The sequence below is a fragment of the Lithobates pipiens genome, unplaced genomic scaffold (genome assembly GCF_037356315.1).
Source record: "Lithobates pipiens isolate NorthernLeopardFrog02 unplaced genomic scaffold, aLitPip1_a1.2 Scaffold_16, whole genome shotgun sequence".
NCBI lineage: Eukaryota > Metazoa > Chordata > Amphibia > Anura > Ranidae > Lithobates > Lithobates pipiens.
In genome coordinates this window covers 300183992-300189991 of record NW_027507748.1, presented here as the reverse complement: position 1 = coordinate 300189991, position 6000 = coordinate 300183992, and positions in this window count along the sequence as shown.

The window sequence follows — 6000 nt, the reverse complement described above, 5'->3', positions numbered from 1 at the left end:
CCTGCAAGCAGCTGTATTTAGTGCTCCCAAAATGCCCTGTCCATTGAAATGAATGGGCAGCGCTTCCGAAGTGCCTGAAAAGCATTTCAGAAGCGCCGAAACACGGGCGCTTTCAACCCGCTTTCAACCTCGTTTGGGGTTAAAATCATCTGCTGGTAACCGAAAAAACGCTGCTTAAAATGAGCGGCACTTTAGCGTGGCCGCGGCCCAGTGTGAAAGGGGTCTAAGGGCAAAATGTCAGCTTCAGTTTTAGACGTGAAAGAGAAATTTTAATATGTAAAAGGTAAACCTGAAAACCATCAGTGAGCACTTGGACATGCTTCCTAAGCTAGAGTTCTTGTTTGTTATGTGAAAAAAAATACCTTTCCTTGGTTTTTGTTGTGACCTTTACAATCATATTTTTAAAGCTGAATTTCATGCATAAATGAAAAAAAAAATCCAGTAACACATTCATCAAAAAAAATATATAAAATGTATTTTTACAACATAATAATAAGAACTTATTTTTATATCAGCTGTGATCTCCTCTACAGTGCCACTGACTTTGGGAGGGGGAGGGTCAGCACCAGAGCAACAGATTACAGTTTTATTGAATTACACAGGCCTGCCTTCAGGAAGGAAGAGCAAAGAGAAGTTATCATTCATTGTTTTACTTCAGTAGGGTGCAAATAGGTCTTTTTCATATATAACTGTGTAGAAATACGAAATATTGGTAGGTAAAACAGGTGAATTTCACCTGTGTAGCTCTTTCAGCTTTAACCAGTAGTTTGTGCATGCAACTGTAGCCTGGACTGTAGCTTTTAACTGCTTTGAAGCTTCTACCTTTGTTGCTGCTGTATTATCCTGCAGTGTAGACAAGGTTAAGCTGAATATTAATTAATGCAAAAGTGTAGCAGCCATCAAAGTAGTGCTTGTCTGTGGAGTTTATCCAGTGCAAGTTACAGCCATCTTGTCTGGGTCTAGAGAATGGTGATTGGCTGATGCAACAAAGCAAGGGGACAGTGAACTGGGCTGCTAAAGAAAAAGGTTTGTTGTACCATCAGCCTGCAGAATTCAGGGGGAAAGCCACTGTGGGGAACGTGTGTTGTCACGGCCATTTTCCTGTGCTGGATAGCACCAAAAGGTTACAGTATGTTGATGGTGTGTGGTGAGTTTGCTAGAGCTATATGATGCTGTGCTGCACGGGAAAAGAATGCTGATCAGAGGCTGCTGCTGCCATAATATTAATCTGTACAATGTGAGGGGGCAGTCCTGGAAGCAAGAAAGTGTGGCAAAGAGACTAAGCTGCTGCTGGATGAACAGATCTCTGAAAATTCTGACCACAATCAGGTGAGAACTCTGAGGGTCAAAGAGACTGGAAATATTTTCCCTGGGAGGATGTGATTTGGATGCCTGGTGAGATCAGACTGTACTAGAGAGCATTCACACCACCAGTGAAGGAAATTAGAGTCTGTCTCAGCAGGATTGAAAGAGAGAGATCAACAGCAACTTCTAAACCCCCTCGGACTTCAACTGGATTTTTAGTATGTGTCTGTAGACTCAGAAGATGGTGCCCTGGGACTGGTGAGAGACTAACCTCATGCTTTCTTCAAGGGAAAATATTTTATTGTTTTAACAAACGAAGGTCAGACATAAACAAATGCTTTATTTTCATTTTCGTTGCAACAGTTCGATACAGATAGGAGGTTCGACATGATGCTGACAATAGTGATCTGTGTCCATCAAACCTGTGGTCGAATGTGCCTAACCTTAGCTCTATTAGTTCAATATTATTCTACATAGAGAGAAAAGTATTGACATGAAGATTTAAGGAAGAAGTCGCCGCGAGTGGACATTTATGGTCAAATGCTCTGCCCATAGGCTATAGAAGAATTCTAATGTTGGTTGACTAATAGTAATAGTTAATAAATATAATTATTATTAGTGTCATACATTAGAAATCCGGAACATTCGACCGGAAATCTACGATTGCGGCATCATACAGTTTAGCTGCTCCGTCAAATCTTCTTAGAACATTCGACAGACACCATAAGCCTTCAATGACAGATATGATCTTAATTATTTCTGATTTTTGGACAAATGCATTTTTTAATGAAACAAAATAAATAAAAAACAAATTTCGGGAGTAACTAAATAAATGTATTTTTCGTACGAAAACAAAATTCAGAAACAAAATATTTCAGTGTGCACATGTCTAGTATTGATATGAATAAACTGCCTTACCGCAACACTCAGTATTTAAATATATTGAGTGTTAATAAGCAGATTTAGCTTATATGTTTTTTTATTTTTTTTATTCCAAGAACTCTACAAAGGGGCATACAGATGAAAGAATTTTACAATCAACATACAAACAAACTCACTGTGGATGAACCTATGTTAATCCGTTTTAATGTAATTTCGTCCTTTAGATATAAACTCCCAATGCTGAAAAAGTTAAATACATCAGAGAAAAAAAAAGGACTTAAGAATGTAGAGTGGGCTGCATGCTGACCAGTCTGTGATCAATGCAGACACCTGACCTACTTCTCAGTGCAGATCTTTCATCTTCACGTGGTCCACAAAAAGAGACTCAGCACACAGCTCAGCTGAGGTATTGATTTCAGTTGTTTTTACTATATGCATATGAGAAGAAGTGAAATAAAACAAGTGAAAGCTAATTATGATGTGCTTTAACATGTACAGAACCTGCATTTGCTTTAGTTTGTCTCTACACAAAAAGTACTGCAATGAATCAGACCTACATGCTCTAATATAGCGTGATACACAGCTCATCACCGACAAATGCTTAGGTACAGCAGAAAAATGCAATTCTGCAGATACAGCATTGCAGAGTTTATGCCTATAGTTTTCCAGAACAAAGGCAATACTCCTGGAAAAAATAATTAATCAACACTGTTCTGCATAATTTAGAAAGTACAGTATACCTTCTGGCCATCTTCTTCACCAGATGGGGTATTTCTTTTTATTTTGTTTCATTTTTCCTGGCAAATACTTTTTAAGGGGAATATTTTCCAACAACTCATAACTGTGTGAGAAGAAGCTTCAGTTCCCTGCATCGGTTCTTTCATTTAGCCATATGCTAGTCAACGACAATCACAATATTCTCAGAAAAACTGGATATGGTTTCTGTTAAGCATACAGATTCGGACTGTGTGCGTAGCTCCCAACTGTCCCTGATTTCGAGGGACTGTCCCTCATTTTGAACAATGTCCCTCTGTCTATCTTTCCTCCTCAATTGTTCCTTTTGGTCTGATTTATATAGTTGTAAATAAAATGCACGATTTATCTATACAAAAGTGTTTTACTGTGCTAAACCTTTCATTCAACTGCTGAATTTCTGCATCTGTATTTAAGGAATAGTGGTGGTAAAAAAAAAAAAAAAACACTTGTGGGTTTAACCAATATTTTTTTCTATAAGTCTCCTTTAAGGGGACGTGGCAGGGTCCTATGATTACAAACCTTTCCAGTAGGTGTTCCTCATTCCCATCTCAGAAAGTTGGGAGGTATGGGTGTGAAGTAATTAATTTGCAGCACACAGAGTGAAGAAATGTTCTGTGAAAAGTGTATGCAGAGATGGGGGAGGGGCTTGAAGCCTGACTGAGCAGACATGCCAGCTTAGGGCACTTTCACACTCACAGCGCCTGGGTGTTGGCGGTAAATCACTGCTATCTTTAGCGGCGCTTTACCATTGTTTTAGAGGTGCTTTTCAGCCACTAGCAGGGCACCTCTAACCCCTGCTGGCAGCCGAAAAAGGGTTAAAAGCACCAGCAAAGTGCTGGCATTTCAGCGGCACTGCCCATTGATTTCAATGGGCAGGAGTGCTTTCGGAGCGGTGTATACACCGCTCCTAAACCGCCTCAAAGAAGCTGCTAGCAGGACTTTTTTTGATGTCCTGCCAGCGCACTGCTCCAGTGTTAAAGGCTGGGGCTTTCAAATTGGAGTGACAGGAGAGGCGTTTTACAGACGCTATTTTTAGCGTTATAGCGCCTGTAAAGCACCTCAGTGTGAAAGGGGTCTTAGTGCTCCACTCCTGAAGGGATGCTTCTGCCACTTTCTCTCACATCCCAGCTCGGCTCCGCTGTCAAAAACTCGCTGCCTGACCAGTGATAAACCCTCGCTACCTAAAGTGATAGTTCTCGAATGTTCATGCCCGATAATGAAGCCAAAAAATGTCAAAGATGCACTGGCCTGGGCTTCTGTCAAAATGGCACTGTCTTAATCCTCTTCTTCTGGTAACCTCAGGCTCTGTGAAACCCTCTCAGTGCTCTAAGGTAATAGCTGTAAAACAGGAGGAACCTGACTCTGAATTATCAACACAAGGGCCACAATTGACATGTTTAACAGACCCTGCTCATTCTACTGTACTGAGGCAATTTGAGAAAATGCTTCACGAACAGACTTCAGATCATATTACAGACAGTTTGACAAGGGAAATCAGTGAATTGGGCCAACGCACTGCTAACCTTGAGTTAAGAATTGATGAACTGGAAAATAGCTCACTAGCTTACATGACAGAAAACTTTCTAAACATTCTAAAATTTCAAAGAGGAAAATTAGTCCTCCCATCCCGTTTAGAGGATTATGAAAATAAGGCTTGGAGTTCTAGTATACGTATACATGGGATTCCTGAATCTGTCACTAATTTACAAGCTACCATGCTGCCCCTATTTCAAGAACTACAGCCATGTATACCAGTCGAATTAATGGAAATTGACAGGGTTCATAGAACCCTCACACCACATAAAGTTGATGGACTGCCGTGTGATATAATCGCCAAATTTCACTATTCTCGCACCAAAGAACAACTCCTGGCTGCAGCTAAAGTGAAAGATACATTGACCTTCCAGCAACATACTTATGATCTTTTTGCTGACCTCTCCCAGCTCACTATTTCTAAAAGAGGGGCTTTGAAGCTGCTTCTCCAAGTTCTACAGCTACATCAATATCAATAGCGTTTCCCATTTTCAATTTGTTTCACGCACCAAGGCTCTAAATATGTCTGCCATTCTGCTGAAGAACTTCATTCTTTCTTACAAGACATGCAGCTTTTAGAACACCCTCTCAACCAAAATAGGATGCAAAGTCGATTAGCCTCCCACTCTCTGCAAAAAACAGCTATTGTAAGTGATAGAAATCTCCAGGAGCAATCAAAGCGTTATCATTTTGCTTCTCCTATGCAAGTTCCTGAAGAATCTATGGACTGACCATCTTCATTTCTTGATCCAATGCAGTTGTCAATATACCTGGCCCATCTAGTCATTCAGATGGCTAGAAAGTTATCCTGCTTTATTTGTTTTGTCTTCCATTTGCAAGTACATAATTTTTATTTGACTCATATACTTCAACTTTTACTGAAAGCAGTATGCTACCAGCTTTACTTTATTACATAGCCTTGTGCTATTATTTGTTTATATTGTTATATTTTATGCTTTATGTTACAAGGTTTCTCCTTACCCTAATATTTAAGTTCCCCTTTTGGGCTTTTATAGCGCATTTTAGGGTATGGAAAATACCGGGATGTAGTTATCAACTTTCTATATGTGTTATATTTTTATTGTTGGCAGTGCTCCCTTTGAAAGTGTCTTTGCGCCTCCAGTTGGCTACCCTCAGATCCCCATTAATATTATGTGGGTATCGGACGGTAGATCTTTGGCCTCTGATGGACTGCTTGTCGCTCTTCCAGTACACCCTTGTGTTTTGTCCTCCGCTCTCTATACCATATTGAAAATTTGAAATACATTTCCTCTACGAGAGCTAGTTCTTCTTTTTATTCTATTTTTATTATTTCCCTACTTCTTTTCCTGAGGTAGTCGCAGTCCCATTATATATAATTAAATCATCTGTTGTTATTCAGTTCCTAACATCATTATTATGGCCCCCCTAAATGTTTTGACCTTAAATGTCCAAGGTCTTAATATACCACATAAACATACCAAGGCATTTCGCTCTTTTGCTGCAGCCAAAATCCATATTCTTTGTCTACAAGAGACTAATTTT